Below are 18,917 nucleotides of genomic sequence, written 5' to 3'. Positions count from 1 at the left end.
AGAGGAGGCCATGGCCACAGTGGCCCTGTCTGCTTCATTAAGAGCCATGGGTTGCAGAGCTGGAGGAGCCTGTGCACCCTGCAGAAAGCCACCAGTGTTTGTGTTCTGTGCCCACAGCCGCTTAGCTGGGAGGGTGAGGGTTGTCCTATCAGCTGGTGGCAGCCTGGGCCCCGGGTCCCTTGTGTGAGAATCGCAGCAGCACCATCCCTGTCTTTTTGCTTCTTCCTCCTTCTTCCTCCACGTTTCCTGCCTTGTCAAGGTTTTTGTTGATGAAGTGAATTGTTAGTCCCATGAAATAAAATCAAAAGCCAGAAAACTAGCTTGTAACTTGCCTGTGAAGGTTGAGCTTGGTTGTGGCGGGTGGCTTGGGGCTGGTCACCTCCAGGACTTGACGAAGGCTCTGTTTGCACTGCCCAACTCCTTGATTCATGTTTATAAATCACAGACATTTTCAGTCATGTGTAGACTCAGAGTAGTGCAGCACAGGCCACTGCTGTGCTCAGCTCTGATCCAAGGGCACCACCGTGCTCAGCTCTGATCCAGAATGTAGAAACTTTTTTTTTCTGGGACAGGATCTCGCTATGTAGCCCAGGCCATCCTCAAACTCATGGTGATCCTCCTGCTTCAGCCTCCTGAGCACAGGCATGACAGGCATGCCCCACCACGCCCGCTGTTCTAAGATTTTTTTCACCATGGATTGCATTTTCTTTTTTTCTGGATAGAAACCCAGAAGTGGAGTCCTTAGGTCAGATGTGATCATTTTCATCACCACTTTCTCACTGCCACCATCATCATGGATGCATTAGGGTCTTGCCTCAAACTACCAGAATTAGGCATTATCATTTAAAGTCATTTTTGCAGGGCTGGGGATTTAGCTCAGTGGTTCTACCGCCTGCCTTGAAAACTCAGGGTCCCAAGTTTGATCCCCAGTACCAAAAAATTATAGTCTTTTTTGCTAATTTTTATCGTAATTTTTATTAGTACATGTTTGCCATACATAATGATCACATTCCTCATAGAGTGCTAGTACATGTACCTAACACATCTTGCTTTTTGGTTTTTGGGTTTTTTTGAGACAAGGTCTCACTATATAGTTCAGGCTGGTCTTGAACCCACTAGGTAACCCAGACTGGCCTCGAACTCATGGTGTGCCACCATGCCAACCCTAACTCATTTTAATTCTTTTTATGAACGCTTCCCCTCCTCTCCCCTGGCCCTTGCAAATTTCTAAATAGGTAGTAATTTGTCAGTTAAAAAACCCATTAGTGGGTCGAACATTTCCATTGTTTTATAGTAGCATTTCTTTTGTACATTCTTCATGTCCATTGTTAATCTCAAGGGACTAGGGAACGTGGCTGTTTCTCCTCATCTATTTTAAAGGAGTTCGGTCTACAGTTTAGAGGATGTGGGGACCTCACCCTGGTCTCACCTGTACAACCTGTTCACAAGGTATTACAGAGGGCAGGGCGACTGAGGGAGGAAGGGCGCCCTGGGGAGGGGACAATAGAGATATGCAGGTATCTTTTGTGCTACTTTGATTTTTGCAACTTCCTTTAAGTTTGCAGTCACTTCCAAATTGAAAACAAAAACAAGAAAACATCTTTTCCTGGCCCTCAGTTGGTCCTCACCTACCCAGGGGGTCTCTGAGGCCTGGGAGCTAGGATGGTCACCTGCTTTCTCCTGCTCCCCACTTGCGCCTCTCCTGGCAGGTCCCCAGGCCGATGTCCCTGGCTCCCACCCAGCCCAAGCTGTGTTCACTCCTAGTGCTCAGTGGATGGCCTCTCAGAGGTGTGAAACGGCTGTGAACTGCCTGGCCTCAGGGCTTGGGGGGCCTGAGCCCGGCCTCTTTCATCTCAGCTTTGAAATGGGCTCCTTGTCCAAGCCCAGGGCCGCCTGAGCCTTTGTAACTGGCCTGCTCTGGAGGAAGCAGAAGGACCTGCTCTCTCATCTTTAGATGGAAGTGGACTTGCTATTTGATTCCATTTTACTCTCACAACTATGTTTCATGGTAGTTTGTGCTATCATAGTGGTGCTTATGCTTCTCTCCCTTTCATTTCTGCTGATGGAAAACCAGTGACTGACTTTAGTGGTGCAAAGTCTAAATCCATGGGGTTCCAAGTGTGACAGTGCACACCTATAATCCCAGCACTCAGGAGGCTGAGACAAGGAGGATCACTATGAGCTCAAAGCCAGCATGAAGTACATATCAAAGCCCTGTCTCAACAAACCAAATCAAGCAAAAACCATGGGCCATGGGTGTAGACTAATGTTTTGGGGAAGCAATCAGAGATTCCTTGGGGCTGAAGAAGAGGAGAGAGGGAAACCATGGGGTGGGGAGGCTACAGGTGAGTCAGGCAATGCACTTTGTTCTACAGGTGGTAGGAGCTGCACCTCAAAGTGATATAAACAACCATTAGCACCAGCTGTCTCACCCAGCTAAGTCCAGAGGCACTGTGTCCCCAGGGGACGCCTCTAGCAGCTCATTGGCTACTTGACCTTGGGCAAGTTACAACCTGGGTTCCTTATCTGTGACAAAATTGTTGGTGTCAGATGACTCAGTATAAGTTAAACCAGCACCACCACCAGGTGCCTCACCCCGCACAAGTCTAGAGCCTGTGTCCCATGGTCACACCACTTACTAGCTCATCAGCTATGTGACCTTGCACAAGTGACTTAACCTGAGTCTTCTTACCTGTGAAAAAGAGCAGTTGGCATGGAATGAGGGGTAACATGAGTAAAGGTCATTCCTGGCATGGGGTGTTGTATAGGTGTTTGTAACAACTGTATCGGTCAGTTGTCACTGTAAGAAACACGCCAAACTCCCTATGGTGTCAGCAGTGAACATTTCTCCTGTGTCAAGGGTTGGGCAGGCTGGTTGCCGCTAATTCACGCTGCTCATGTAGCTGGGTCACCCCATGTTCCTTCTGCACCCAGTGCAGTCACCAGGAACCTGCAGCTCTGGGGTGATGTGAGGGCAAAGGGTGGCAGGAACTGGCATGTCATCATGCTGCCCCCTTCCTGTGGGCCGAAGCTCAGTGTCAGCAGGGAGGGAAAACATCAAGTGGACCAGGGAACAGAGAATTAGAAACAGTGTACAAAGTGAACTGAATCTGTAGATGGAAGTATTTTATTGTTTAACATTGTGAAATTAAAAAAATTTTTTTTTGAAATTCAAAATATTGTCTAATTTATCTTGTGACTTCCGTTTTGATCCATACTTTATTTATACATGAGTTGTTTAACCTCCACATCTTTGGGGAATTTCCATCCACCTTTCTGTTACTGACTTGTGATCACAGAATACACTTGGTGCCAGTCAGTGGACTTATGTTGCTGGCCGTGCTATACTGATCTAATCGGATGCCTCCATGCTCAGGCAGCACCCGGGAGCATTGGGAGTAAGTTGCCATGGTGCATATGACTTACTCTCAAGTGAGTCAGAAGGAAAACTGTGTGTGTGTGCACGTGTGTGTGTTCAGGGATTGTGAGAGAAGGAAAAAGAGTTGGGGGTAAAATGTTAAGAGCAGGTGAATCCAGGTAAAGGATATATAGGTATCCTTTGTACTGCTTTTACTTTTGCAACTATTAGTTTGCAGTGACTTCCAAATTAAAAAATAGGTAGAAATGAAAAGCTAAATACCTTCCCTGCCGTGTCTAGCCCTCTAGGGATATGTCCTTACATACCGTTATGGATTTGAACCAAAAATGTCCTCAAAAGGCGTATGTGTTCAGAGGCGGGGCTCTGGGTGGTGATTGAACATGGGGTGCCAACCCATGGATGGATCCATCATTGATGAGTTCGCAGCGGAACGTGCCTGGAGGTGCTGGGGCCTCTGTCATGGTCATGGGCTGTGCCTTTGAAGGGATAGTTCTGTCCTTTCCCCTTCTCTGGCTCTTCCTTTCACTTGGTTTCTGGCTGCCATCTACAAGTGGGGTCCATTTCTAGCACAATGAACTAAGCTAACCTTATGGTTTCCTTTTCCACATGAGACGTAATGCCTCACATAGTCATGGGCTGTGACCTCATATCTGGGGGACTCAATCAAGCACTCACCTAGGCCATGCCTTATTTATTTATTTATTTATTTATTGGTACAGGGGAATGAACTTGGGTCCTTGCACTTGCGCAGCAGGTGGCGAAACCACTGAGCTAAATCCCTGGCCCAAGGCCATGCCTTTTAATTTCCTCCAGGACTCCGAGCTACAAGAGTCGCTTAACCCCATTGGGCCATTCCTTGATTGCCACAATCATTCCTCATAAAACCACCAGGAAACTTGGTGTCTTAAAATAATGGTCTGTTGTGTGTTTTAGGCTCCAACTTGGGGTGGGCTCAGCTGAGTGTCCTCTGGACCTCATGCGTCCATGGACAGCTACAGGTCAGCTGGGCGTCTCAGCGTCTGAAGTTGGCTGGTGTTGGCTGGAGTGACCCAGGTGGTCTCTCCTCCTCCACGCCCACCTGGGCTGATTTATAGGTGGGGAGGTGACACAAGGAGGGGCTGAGCATGGGAGATGGTGGGCTTCAAGGCTGGTGGAGGCCACCTCAGACCTGGCATGTCACATTGCCACATTCTCTTGGCCAAAGCAAGTCCCCCCATCAGCCCATACCCATGGGGTTGGAAAAGACCTCACTCCTTGGGCAGAGCTGAAGAGTCATGTTGGGAAGGGGATGACACAAGGAAGAGTCGGGGGTTGGGACCAATTTTTGTCACTAAATCACCTGTTTTTGTGGGTTGGGACAGTGAGGAATTGGGAGGTCACTGAAACTGTCTCAGGTTTGGACCCGGACAGCCAGGCACCAGTGCCTGAACGTGCAGCCCCCTTTCCCTCTGTCTGTGAGAGCATCCTGACTACTGTAGCTCCATGGCTCACCCTCTCTGAAAATCCCCAACACACATGGGCAGCCTCAAGAAGAAAGCCAAAGACCATTAGCTCCTTAGGGACGACAGGAAGTGGAGGAGATTGTGGATAGAGGTTTACTAGATGGTTAGGTGGGCAGAAGGTACATGAGTAGGTACTCGAGTGGATGAGTGGACGTACGGATAGAGGAATGGACAGATGGGTGGATGGGCGGAAGGATGGACAGACTGACAGATGGCTGTGGCAGGTGTCTAAATATTCTTTCCAGTACACAATGTCCCTGCAGCAACACTCCTTTACAAAGTGGCTTTTGCTAATTCTTCACCTTCTTTGGAATGGAATCATCTTGACCTCGTGCTTTCCTACAGTTACACTTGTTGGTAGTTTGCCCATGCCCTTCCCCTTGGGGCTGGTGCTCCTGGAGGCTGGGACTTAATCCTTTCTGCCCCTCACCCAACCACCAGCAGCAGGCTAACAGCAGGGTGCACAGTGGACCTCCATGTGGAGAGGGGCAGAGTCTCTCCACAGCACGGGTTAAGAGCACAGGCTGCGGCCTTCAGTCCTCACACTCTCGTGTCACTGGGCAACCTTGGGAAAGCCTCCCCTCCTCGATGGTTCATACCAGGCAAGTGCTCTACCACTGAGCTACACCCCAAGGCCTCTTAACCTTTCTTCACTTAAACCAAATAGAATAACAGTACTACGGTACCTCAGTTCTCTCCACGATTCTCATTGCAAACTGAACTGGATAAGAACTAAATCAAATTTCCCCTTAAGGTCAACATTGAACCTAATTGTTGAATTTGACTTGGTTCTCATCCAACTCGGTTTTTGACCCGAATGATGGAAAGAATCAAGTTCCTGAACCAAAGTACCACTGTATTGGGATCATTGGGATGATTAAATGCACCAATATTACAAAGGCTTACAAACATCTGTGACTCTAAAGGTGCCATATAAGTGTCTGTTAAATGAAAGCATGAAAGGACTGGAGATTTAGCTCAGTGGTGCCACCACCTGCCTTGAAAGCACAAAGTCCTGAGTTCAATCCCCAGTACGAAAAAAATAAAGTGAAAGCATAAAAAAGAAAAATATTTTGCCTACCTTAGCTGCTGAGGGTAGGGTTTAGCTCTTTTTTTTAACCACTGACTCCTGAGTCAGGAAACAGCCAGTGCCAGCCTGCCTGCCAGCCTGCAATAAAGTTTCACTGAACAGCCACACCGATGAGTGATGTACTGTCTGATTCCCCTCTGAGCCAGTGGCAGAGTTGTGTAGATCCTGTGGCTTGTGAAGCCTGAAATACTGACCCTGTGGCCCTCTGTGAGACAAGTTGGTTCTTCCTCTTGTGAAGCCCCTTGAGAAATGTGGGCTCCCTTGGCCTTCAGCATGGCTCTCGAGAGTCCCCTGTGAGCCCGGCCTTGGTGGGTCTTTGTTGGGTGGGTGGGTTTGAACTTGTGATCTCTAAGAATGAAAAGACAGCAGACAGGCCCTCTGGGAATCCCAAGCCACACAGGCTGGCTGCCCCTTCGATGCCAGGCAAGGCACACTCTTGAGCGGCCCTGATTGAAGTTGGTTCTTAAGTGCTGGCCTCAGGGCCAAACCCTGGCAACCTATACCTCCTTGTCTTTCTACCGCCAAGCAGAGCTGGCAGCTGGCGGCTGCCCGGGAAGGTGCCAGGATCGATAAGGAGACCCAGGTCTTGGGTAAATCTAGAGCTGGTTCAGCAGGCTGGGGTGTGTGGGTTGTTGCTCCAGGTCTGCTGTTATTTTTAGGGATAGGCCAGAAGAAAGAGGAATTCTGGCTTTTTTTTTTTTTTTGTACCAGGGATCGAACTTGGGTCCTTGTGCTTGCAAGATAAGTGGCAGAACCACTGAGCTAAATCCTTGGCCCAAGTTAATCTTTGTTTTGGGGGTTTTTGTTGTTGTTCTTGCTGTTGTTTTTGGTACCAGGGATCAAACTCAAGATCTTGCGCTTTCAAGGCAGGCGCCAGAACCACTGAGCTAAATCCCCAGCCCAATAATGGCTTTTTGAATTTTGATTTGTAAAAACATTTAAAAATATTTTTAATACATGTTTGCAGTACATAATGATTACCTTCATCATGGAGAGTTGGTTGTTTTAATTTTTGTTTTTAGGTACTTGGGTTTAAACCCAGGACTTTCACACTGAGTTATATGTCAGCCCTTTTATTTTTTATTTTGAGACAGAGTCTAAGTCAATAAAATGACCAGGTTGGGCTCGAATTTGCAATCATCCTGCCATTTGCAATTCTCCTGCCTCAGCCTCCCAGAGTGCTGAGATTACAAGTGTGCACCACCATCTCTGGAATAGTGATCAGTTCAGTGTAAGAGGAAAAATAGCTCAATCTTAATGTACTTACTTGGCACCATCTACAAGATATGTTGAGCAGTAAGAACAAGATGCAGAATAGTGTGTGGTTTGCTATAATTTGTGTCGGAAAGGAAAAATGTGTGTATATACATTCCCCCTTCCCAAGATGTTCACATACTGTCCTGGAGCCTGTGAACCTACATGTCACATGTGGTGACAAGGGCACTTAGGGTTGCAATCACCAACCTCGGGATGAGATGAGTGCACTCATTGGAGGCCCCTGGTAATCCCTAGCATTCTAGTTGACAGAGAGAGGCATGGGAGTCGGATCAGGGTGATATATGAGAAGGGGTTATCCATCCCCCCACCTCCTCAGTTGGCTTCCAGGATGGAGATCAGGCCATGCCAAGGAATGGGGCAGCTGCTGGACACAAAGGAGGGAAGGAAGCAATTCTCTCCCAGGGCCTCCAGAGGAAGCAGCCTTCAGGCCACAGCCCGAGTTTGGCTCAGTGAGCCCCAGCTCAGACTTCCAGCCTCCACGACTTAATATCATGAATTTGTGTTGTGTTAGCCATGAAGCTTGTGGCAACTTGTCACACAGCTGTAGGAAGCATATATATTTATATGAGAAGAGAAACTAAGGCTTCTCCTCAAGCAACAGATCCCTAGAGAATCAGCATTATTAATACTATTATTATTACTATTATTACTATAACTATCAGATTGAAATAATTGGCCTGCCAGGTATGGAGAAAATCCTCTGTTCCACACCACTGGGAGGCAGTTCCTCTCCTAGGGTCAAGCGGAGTTCTCTTTTCAAAGCTTCAGCTGATAAAGAATGTCGCTGGATCCTCTCTATTCCAGTATTGTCAGGGACTGGTGGCAGCACCGCCCCCTAGCTATCACCCCTTGACCTACTGAGTCACAACCTGAGCTCCAACAGATGACTGTGACATGCGTGCCCACGGTGCCCACGGAGGTGAAAAGCGCTGACCACTTCCTCTCCCTTGAGTTGGGTGCATTGAAAGAATGCATCGCACCTCATCAGCACAAAAACTCATGCAAGGTGGTTTCCCCTGGTTTTTTTTCTCTCTCCTGCCTCCAAATTGTCCTGTGCTGTCCCTGAAGAGCCTCTCCTTTGCCCAAATCTCAAGTGGTCACCTTCAGACTTGCCTTCCTCAGGAGCTTCTCACAACCTCTCTTTGGCACTTGGCCACTTCACCCTTGTCCATCTACTCAGCACAATCTGCCTGCTGCTGCTGCTGCTGCCATGTGCCACCAGGTCCTCTCCAAGTGCAGGGGACACATGGCATCCTCCACCCTTGCACCTTGACCTCTGGGCACAGTCTGTCCAGCCACCACAGGGCTTCTTATATCTTCAGCGAAGTGTTCCTGTCATCTGTAGCTGGGTGCAGGCAAGATGGCTGTCCAGGGCCTCCTGAGTGGTCACTGTAAGAGATGCCTCAGGACCAGAAAAGCCACACACCTGAGAGGCTCTGCTGTGGGGTTCCTGGAGCAGGCTGTGAGCAGCATTTGCACCACGATCCTTGGTAATGCGCAGATTCTCAGCCCAGATGTGGTGCAAGACTGAGTGTGGTGGGAACTGCAGGTGCAGCCTCCCGAGTGTCTTCCAGCACCTAAGAGATAAATGTGCAGGGCAGAGCCACTAGGAAGACCCAGGTATCCTCCTCACCTGACCATGGACATTGGGACAGTAAGGGCAGGAGCTGTGACCTGGGGGAGCTGAGTGTGCTGTCTGTGATGCTGAGGAGGCACTGGATAGCACTGTGGCCTGGAGGGGGTGAGTGGTGACCACACATGACCCATCCTCTGGGAGCGTCCACCCCGGGCTCCAGTGTGATTCTAGGAGGACTGCAGCATCCTGCAGCTGGGAGAGATGCTCATGAGGCAGGATGGCACCAAGCTGGGACAGAAGCTATGTGACTCAGCCTCTCCATCCTGTTGACAGGCAGGGAAACCACGGTGCCAGGAGGTCATGGGGACCACACAGGTGTGACAGACCCTCCCCAGCCGTGTGGGCATCCTGAGACAGCATGTAGCGTGTTCTCCTGGGTTAACCTCAGGGGTGTGTATACACGGGAAAACCCAGGTCTTCCTGTAGTATCCGTCTTTTTCTTTTCTTTTTTGCTTTTGAGACAGTGTCTCACTATGTAGCCCAGGCTTGCCTTGAACTCACAGGAATCCTCCTGCCCCGGCCTCCTTAGTTCAGGTATTACAGATGTGGGCCACCATGCCTGGCTCCTGTAGCACCAGTTTTTTTGTTTTTTTTTTTTGGTACCGGGGATCGAACTCGGGACCTTGCGCTTGCGAGGCAGGCGCCGGAACCACTGAGCTAAATCCCTGGCCCTGTAGCACCAGTCTTAACAGTCCAGATTATGATAAAAACACTGTTAACTACTCCAGAGGCTGTACATTTGGAGGCCCTGCAGTATTAAAGCCCCACTGAACAAAGTGCATCATCCTTTATAGAAGCTAAACGGAGGTAAAGGAACAGTCAATGATTTTGTTTTACTCAGATTTGGGAATTAGATGCCTCTTTATTGGGCTTCTTACTAATCCTGAAATGGCCCTGAAGTCAGCTGGTGGTGCGTCTCTGCCTATTATCTTTGCTATAAAAACCATCAACTGGGCCAGGGATTTAGCTCAGCAGTTCTGGCACCTGCCAAGCAAGCTCAAGTTCCCGAGTTCAATCCCCGGTACCAAAAAAACAAAACAAAAACCCCCCAGCAACTTACAGCAATTAACTGAGGATGATTCTTTATCCCAACAGCTTTCTGGAAATGTAATTTACCTGCCATAAAATCTGCCTCTTTGGAAGTGCACAATTCAGTGGTTACATGTGTTTACGGAGCTGTGAAACCATCCTCGTCTTCCAATTTCACAACATTGTCATTGTGCCCAAAGTGACCCGTAAAGCAGGCGAGCGGTCCCTCCCAGCCCACCCTGCCCCCTAGGTCACAGGGGAGCTTTGGACCGGCCATGTACTCTAGTTGCAGACAGGTTCTAGGGACCCGGCATCGCTTTCCCCACATGCACAGATTCCCCTGTGAAGGAGGAGTCATGCACGAGACCCCGCATACCTCCTCCAGGGGCTCAAGCACAGCCGCTTTCTTCCTCTTACCTGTCCCTCCAGCAGGAGTCTGCGTAGGACTGCAGACTGATGGTTCCATCTAGAGGCCCACAAGAGTCCTGGGTGCGCACAGGCCGGACTTGTGGAGGTGACTGGCTTCTGGCTGACATGCTGCTAGGAGACGTGGCTCATAGGAGGCGGGGCCTGGTGGGAAGAGAAGGTCGCTGAGGGCGTGGCTCCCTCCCGGGCCCTCCCCTCAGTCTGCTTCCTGTCTACCCTGCCATGAGCTGCTTTCCTCTGCCAGGCGTCTCCACCTTACTGTCCTTCTTTGGAGCAGGCCAACCACGCAAGGACTGAAACTTGTGAAATATGAGCTGAAATAAACCACACCTCTTTGAAATTGTGGGTGTCTGGGATCCTGCGGACACAGACCAAGGTCCTTTCCACCATCCACATGGATTTGTGCTGTCAAGTCCCAGGCCTGACATGCAAGCCAATGCTTCCTCTCCAAGGTTGAATTCTGAGCCTTGGGGACACAGGTGAGTGTGAATGTATGTATTTGAGTGTAAACACCAGGTCTTGGCCAGCCAGCAGCACAAACATCACTTCTAGTGCCAGAACCCCAAAGCCCCAGCCTGGCCAAAGGCTCTCTGCTGATGTCCTATGTGATCAGGGGGAGGAAGGGAATGAGAGGCCTCACACTGTCTACTGTATTTTCTTTTTTTGGTACTGGGGATCGAACTCCGGTCCTTGCGCTTGCGGGACAATTGGCAGAACCACTGAGCTAAATCCCCCGCCTGTCTACTGTATTTTCTAGCAGGTTATTTGCAGCTGCTTTTTGCGTATTAAATTTAAGCCAGGCATGATGGCACATGCCTGTGATCCCAGCACTCCAGAGGCTGAGGCAGGAGGATCACCGAAATTTTGAGGCCAGCCTGGGCTACATAGTGAGTTCAAGACCAGCCTGGACAACATGGCAAGACCTTGTCTCAAAAATCCAAAAGAAAAGAAAGTCCAGGGTAATTTATTTCCCCTGTGGAGTGAAGATTGAACCCAGGGATGTGTGAGAGGCAAGCGCTCTGCCTCTGAGGCACTATCCAGACCAGAAAGTCGCCAGCCATGTGTAAGCTTCTGGACAGGAGTTGCAGTAACATCTGTGGGGTGGGGAAGGGATCCTGCTGCATGGAGAAGCCAGGGACAGCGGCTGGGTGGAGAGGAGATCACAGGGAGAAACAAGTAACCAGGCCTGGCCAGAGCCTGGTGGGTGGGGAAAGTGACAGCACACCCTGGCCCCACTGGGATCCTGTGACCTGAGGCCTAGGGTTAGGGCCCAGTCCCCTCCCATCAGACCTGCCCTAAGGTCCCCAGCCCAACAGCCCTGCTGACCAAGATGCAGTCCCTGCTGATCACTGAGATCGATATCTGTGCCTGCCAGCCCAGCACATCCTCCTGCCAGCCCAGCACATCCTCCTGCCAGAACCGAGCTCACTCCACCTACAGGATGAAGCCAACCCTGGCCCTGGCCCGACTCTTCCTGGGTTCCCAGGTATAGCTGCTGTCACCTGTGTGGTACATGGTGTCCTCGCCCAGGCCTGGTAACTAGCCACTGCTGGTCTCGCCTGGCAGGTGCGGTGTCCTGTGTCCTGGAACCCTGGCCAGGAGTCCCTCCCTCTCCACCAGGGATCGGGCAACCCTGGACCTGGCTAAACAGGGTCAGCACTGGTGAGTCCAGCCAGTGCATTGACAGGGGTGACACAGTGGTAGCAGATCTCATCAGGGACACAGTGGGAGTACCTGGTAAGAGATTCTAACTCAGATCGGGCCAGGAGCCAGGGATGGATGGGGAAGGAAGCCTCTAGAAGAGTTCAGGATGCAGAAAAGGGAATCAGGTTGTCCCCCTTCCATAGCACTGGGGACTGAACCCAGGTTCTCATAACTATACCCTAAGCCTTTTTATTTTTTATTTTGAGACAAAGTCTCACTAAGTTGCCTAAACTGGGCTCAAATTTTAAATCCTGCCTCCGCCTCCCACAGTGCTGGGATTATAAGTGTACACCACCACACTCAGCTCAAATTGGTCCTTTTTACCCAAAAGGAAGTAAATATGTGCTGAGTACCTTAGTGGAGGAATGAATAGTGACGGAGCTGTTACTGGGTGCTGCAGGATTTGGGAGATATGTGCAGGGTGAGCACTTGATAAGGGCAGCCGGCCTGCAGGCTGGGGAGGCTGCGGGGGTCCGCTTGTACTCTGCTCACAGAGGTTTGTAGGAGGTAGGAGGAGAGCAAAGACAAAGACACAGCCCCCAGGTGCCAACTGTGATCTGTAATCCCAAAAGATGACTAGCACAGGTGAGATTGCTGATTCAGGCTAGACCACCACGAGAAAAGATAAGAGTTGATTTTGAAACTAACAAAAACCAGGGAGCTGGGCGTGGCAGTGCACACCTGTAATTCCAGCTATGCAGGAGGGGCTCATGTTCAAGACCAGCCTGGACAGTTTAGCAAGAACTGTCTCAAAATAAAATTTTAAGAGTTAAGGGGCAGCTTACTGGTGGAGAATTTCCCTAGCATGTAGGAGGCCCTGAATTTGATTCCCAGCACCAAAAAAAAAAAGAAAACGCAACCCAATAACAGCACAGTCTTTCTATTCTTCCTTGTGGGAAGGATGAAACTTAATACAGGATCCAAGCACGGATTAACTAGCAGATCCAAATTTGGGATTTTAAAAAAAATCGAGACTAGAAGATGTTATTAAGGTCCCTGCAGTGTGATCTCAGGAGAAAATTTAGATGAAAACTCAGTGTATTCAACACTAAAACACCTTTATGCCTGTGGGTCGCATCCCTGGGCGCATGTTGAAACACCCAGGGAGGTTTTGAAACATGTAATCATTGTACATATTTATGGGGGACTGTAATGTTTAATAATAATTATGCAGACTATTTCAACACATGTATACAATGTATGTGGATCAAATCAGAGTAATTAGCATGTCCATCTCCTTTCATTTGCTTATGTTTGGAGTCTCTGCGGTCCACTCTTCTAGTTCTTTTTTTTTTTCTTAAATTCTTTTATTGGTACATTTTAGGTGTACAACACAATTACATTTCTCATTGGGAAAATCATATCCTCAAAGTTTTGTTTTTTGGGGTTTTTTGGGGGGTTTTTTGGTACCGGCGATCGAACTCAGGACCTTGCACTTTAGAGGCTGGCAGTGAAACCACTGAGCTAAATCCCCGGCCCTCACTCTTCTAGTTCTTCATGAAATGTAGAATAGCTGGGCGTGGTGGCACCAGCCTGTAATCCCAGCATTTGAGACCCTGAGGCAGGAGGATCGCTGCAAGTTCAAAACCAATCTGCGCTACAGAGTAAGACCCTGTCTCAAGACAAAACAAAACAAAAAGACAAAGTACATAATACAGTGATACAGTCTTTTTTTTTTTTCTCAATACCAGGGATCAAACTCAGGACCTTGTGCTTGTAAGGCAGGTGTGGTGCCACTGAGCTAAATCCCTGGCACCTACATTCTCATGAATGTACTGAAACCTAGGGTTCCGTACCCAGATGGTAATTCAGTTGGGGAAGAACAGACCCTAGAGATCTATATTTCTGTTATCTTAGCTATAAGGGAGCTGTCGGTGTATGACAGATTGTTAGTGCTTGGGTTAGAGTTTGGAGTGTATTGGAGTGTACATCTTTATATAGCCTACCCTTCACAATAGACTATTTCACATATATTAGAACAATGAAGGGCCAAGGCTTTAGCTCAGTGGTGCTACACCTGCCTTGCAAGTGCAAGGTCCTGAGTTTGATCCCCAGTACTGGGGGGAAAAAAAAGGTAATATTAGAATCATGAAATACTTCCATTTCTGGGTGAGGTTGTTCTCATGCCTTTGATGTCCATATTTATTAAACCCATGATACTTATCATTTTTGCTTTAAGTACTTCAATTTTCTTTTAAGGCTATTAAAATTTTAAAGTATTTTTATGTAACAAATAATTTGTAATTTATAGTGTTTTTTATACTTTTGTGTAGATCCAGTTTTTTTATCTGGTATCCTATTTTCTGTATCAGGAATTTCATTTACCATTTTTAGTATGACAAAGTCTTCTGGTAATTTCTCTCAGCTTTTATGTGCTGAGGAATAATCTGCCTTCACTGGGAGATTTTATATATATATATATATATATATATATATATATATATATATATATATATTTTGGTATGGGGTATCGAACTCAGGACCTTGTGTTTGTGAGGCATGTGTGGTGCCATTGAGCCAAATCCCCAGTCTGGGAGATGATATTTTTGCTGGGTATAAAATTGCCACATTGACAATGTTTTTTTCTTTCCTTATTTTTTTTTCCCTGAGACAGGGTCTTGCCATGTAGTTCAGGCTAGTCTTGAACTCACTTTGTAGCCTGGGCTGTCCTTGAACTCTGGGATGTCCTTGAACTTGCAGCAATCCTCCTGCCTCAGCCTCCTGAGTCCTGGAATTATAGGCATGTGCCACCACGCCTGGCTCTCTCCACATTTTTTTTTTTTTGTACTGGGGATCAAACACAACCTTGTGCTTGCAAGGCAAGCACAGTGCCACTGAGCTAAATCCCCAGCCCCTCTTTCCACATTTTAACAATGCCCCTGCACTATTTCCCAGTGAGCAATATTTCCTGACATGATGGTCTTATGTTTTCTGTTTATTTCTCTAAGTGTGGGAGTCTTTTCTATGGGTGTTTTTAAACTTTTAAATTTCCATCCTGAGAATTGAATGTGGGGCCTTGTATATGCTCTACAAGCTTTCTACCATCAAACTCATCCCCAGCCCTGTTTATTATTATTATTTTTTTTGGTACCAGGGATCGAACTCAGGACCTTGTGCTTGCAAGGCATTTTTATGAATTTAAATAATATACACAAATATCTTTCTTATGGCTTTAACTTTCATCTTATTTCAGTGCCCCTCTGTGAAAATGAAGGTATTATCAGCGTAGACTTCCATATTTCCTCCTTCCTATCATTACCCAACCTCTACCAGTCCAGCTATCATCTTATGTTATCAAAGTTTTAAAATATTTACATTCTGCTGTTTTCCCAACATTAAATATGATTTGTTCATAAAACTTTCAAAAAATTGAAGTGCACTAAATGATTATACCCATGTGTTATGGTTTATATCTGGACCTCTCCCCTCAAAGCATCATGTGCTAAGAGGCAGGCTTATAGTAGGTGATTGGATTTAGAGGTCACTATAGCTGGTTTGGTGTTGGGAGGTAGGGTCTGGATGGGGGAGGTGGTCACTGGATGTGTGGCCTGGAAGGGTGAATCTCCCTTCCTGGTTCTTCCCTTCACTCTCTGCTTCCTTGCAACCATGATGTGAGCAGCACTCCTCGCCCAGGCCCTTCCTCTCTGTTGCCAACCATGCAAAAATAGAAACTTTCAAAACGTGGACCAAAATAAACCCCTCCTCCTTTAAGTTGTTGGTGTAGGGTATTTTGTCCAGTGATGAGAAAGTAATGTAAGCATTTTACATACTGCAGGGTCACACAGAAGTTTTTGTTGCATTTTCCTTTCTCTAGCTCCCTTGTCTTACCCTGGAGCCACTGAAAGGGAATGATCTATTCATCTAGGCAAATGAAGACTCTCTGAGCAATAATCGCACCTCAGATAAACCTCATTGGCTACGATACTGTCACTGCGCAAAACTAAGACTCTTCTTCTGTACCATGAATCATCTAAAATCAGTCCTCTTTGGGTTTGCTTCATATTTGGACCATGATTTTCTTGTACAGTGCTGTTTTTCTGTTCCTCATTTGCTTCCTGTCTTTTTTTTTTTTTTTTTTTGATACCGGGAATCAAACTCAGGACCTTGTGCTTGCGAGGCAGGCTGTGGAACCACTGAGCTAAATCCCCAGCCCTGCTTCCTGTCTTATCGGTGAAAGTATAATGCACTCTCCTCTGTCTTCACGTTTATCTGACTTTTCCATCATTCTTTCATCTAACTCAGGCCAGATCACTCTGATCTTGATTGTCTTCTCCCATGTCCCTGGGGAGCTTCCTTGGAGAAGTGAGAGGTAAGTTTCCCACATGGAAAGTAAACTTTATGAACTTTTCTTATGTCTGTCCATACCACCATTTTGCTGTCACCACTGACATTTCAGTTACATGTAGAATTCCAGCCTCCAAACCACATGTCTATTGATATCTGAAGATATAGATTCCCCACCCCTGCCATCTTCCTCCTCCCTGTGTTCTTCTTTGTCATCCATTTGTTTACATTTATACGACTTTAAATGTATATTTCTGTTCAGCCATAAAAAGAATGAAATTCTGTCATTTGCAGCAACATAAATGAAACTCCACATTACATTAAATGAAATGTCAGGCATGGAATGACAAATACCACCTGTTCTCACTTAAATATGGAAACTAAAATGTTGATCCCAAATAAGTAGAGAATAGAATAGTGGTTCCCAGAGCCTGGGAAAGTGTCTGGTAGAGGGGGATGATGGAGGGAGGATGGTTAAAGAGCAATAACTTATTGTTTTTTTGTTTTTCAGTACTGGGGATGGGGATGGAACCCAAGGCCTTGTGCATGCTTGGCAAGCACTCTTTTTTGTTGTTGTTGTTGTTTTTTTTGGTACCGGGGATCGAACTTGGGACCTTGCGCTTGTGAGGCAGGCGCTGGATCCACTGAGCTAAATCCCCAGCCCTGGGCAAGCACTCTTATCACTGAGCTATACCTCCAGCAGGAATAACCTTCAATATTCTATGGCACAGAAGGATAATTATCGTTGAAAACAATTAATGGAATATTTCATAATAGCTAGTAGGAGGCTTTTGAATGTTCCTAACACAAAGAAAGGATAAATGACTCAAGTGATAGATGCCAGTTACCCTGACCTGATCATTATATAATATATACATGTATTGAAACGTTGCACTCTGCCCCATAAATATGAACAATTGTTATGTGTGAGTGGAAAATTAAAATGTATTTAAAAGACATCAGTTCTCCATAAATTAATCTATAAATACTCTAATTTAAAAAAATACCTTTAGAGTTTTTAAATCTCATGAGGTGTATATGTCTGCTGTGGGTCCTTTTCTCACATAACCTTTCTGATATTTTTCATCTGAAGACTTAACTCCTTGTTCAGCTGTGAAAACTTTATAATTTCCTAAATTATTTTCTCACTTCCGTCTCCATTCTTACCTTCTGGGGCTCCTTGGAGTCAGATTTCAAACTTCTTAAATGGAAACTCTATGTGTCTTTGCTTTTGTCATCATTGTACCCCTTCTATAGAATGACTTAATGTTCACATTTGCACTTTCAGTTCTCAGCGGGTTTTTCTTTTTCTCTGGTTGCACCTTTTGAAAGACATGCTGTGTTGCTGCCAATATGTAACATCCTATCAAATTTCCCTATGTATACTAATTTAAAGCTTTCCTTTAAAACCTATTTTCCAGGGCTGGAAATTTAACTCAGTGGCACAGTGCCTGCCTGGGAAGTGCAAGGTCCTGAGTTTACTTCTCCGTGCCAAAGAATAAAAAATAAATAAAACTTATTCTCCAATCCCTTGTTTATTTCTATTTCCTCCACTGTCAATTTTCCTGTTTGAATTCCTTGATCTTTCATACTCCTTGTTTGTATGAATGGAGTCTTCCCTCCCCTTCCATGGAGGATTCTGCAGCCATGTGGTTTTCGGTGCAGCATGTGTGGAGGTCAGCTTCTTGGGGACAGGTGGAGTCAGGGACTGACTGGAGTTGGAAATAGACATCCAGGGTGACCTGATAAGCAGATTTCATTCTATGGGTCCAGGCTGCAGATGCCTGATGTGCTGTGGGGAGGCAAACTCGGCCTTTGGCTTTCTCCAGGTAATACAACTTTCATTAGAGAGGAGAACCCTGCTTCACTTAGACTTTTTCCTTCTGCCTGGGGTAAATGAGGCTGTCCACTCTTTCTTTGCAAAGAGGTCAGGGATTTTCTACATGTAGATTTTAAATTAGATTTTACCATTTCTCACTCTTGCTTTCTGCTTTCCATGGCAGTGTTGGCTAGAGAGACTTGAGATCTCCAGAAGACAGAGAGGCCCCCATTCCTATAATGGACCATGGCCTTTACCCTGGAACTTCACCATCAACACACTTTCACCCATCCCCTAAATTGAGTGGAATCTATGAACTGATGGCAAATACTCTCTCTCATACTCATCAATATTTTAGATTTTTCCCTAATATTTTTTCTCTATACATGTATTTTTCCTCATACACATACTTTTAAAAATAAACTTATTTTAAAAGCAGGTTAAGACTGATAGAAAAGTTGTACAGAAAATTCAGGATTTCCACTAATTCTACGTTGCTTTTGTTATTAACATCTTGATATAGTGAGGTACATTGGTTAAAAGGGATGAACCACTATTTATTCATTGTTATTGAACTAAAGTTCATAGGTTTCCATAACGTTCACTTTGTGTTGTACAATATAGGACTGTAAGTCTTTAACAAATGCATGCCACATATCCACCATTATAATTTATAATTCTTTTTATGCATTTATATTAGATTTGCTATTTATTTATTTATTTTTTTGGTACCAGGGATCGAACTCGGGACCTTGCGCTTGAGAGGCAGG

The 18,917-nt window shown here is 46.4% G+C and overlaps 1 pseudogene; it reads right to left on the bottom strand.

Annotated features, from left to right (window-relative positions):
• Positions 1-15,925: 15,925 nt before the first annotated feature.
• Positions 15,926-15,986, bottom strand: LOC147824628 (U4 spliceosomal RNA; annotated as a pseudogene).
• Between the last annotated feature and the right edge of the window lie 2,931 nt (positions 15,987-18,917).

This window comes from Heterocephalus glaber, unplaced genomic scaffold (genome assembly GCF_053883595.1).
Source record: "Heterocephalus glaber isolate CG9 unplaced genomic scaffold, H.glaber_assembly_v1.0 deba00001532, whole genome shotgun sequence".
Classification (NCBI taxonomy): Eukaryota; Metazoa; Chordata; class Mammalia; order Rodentia; family Bathyergidae; genus Heterocephalus; species Heterocephalus glaber.
Note: the sequence above shows the minus strand (reverse complement) of the source record. Positions and strands in the feature narration are given on the sequence as shown.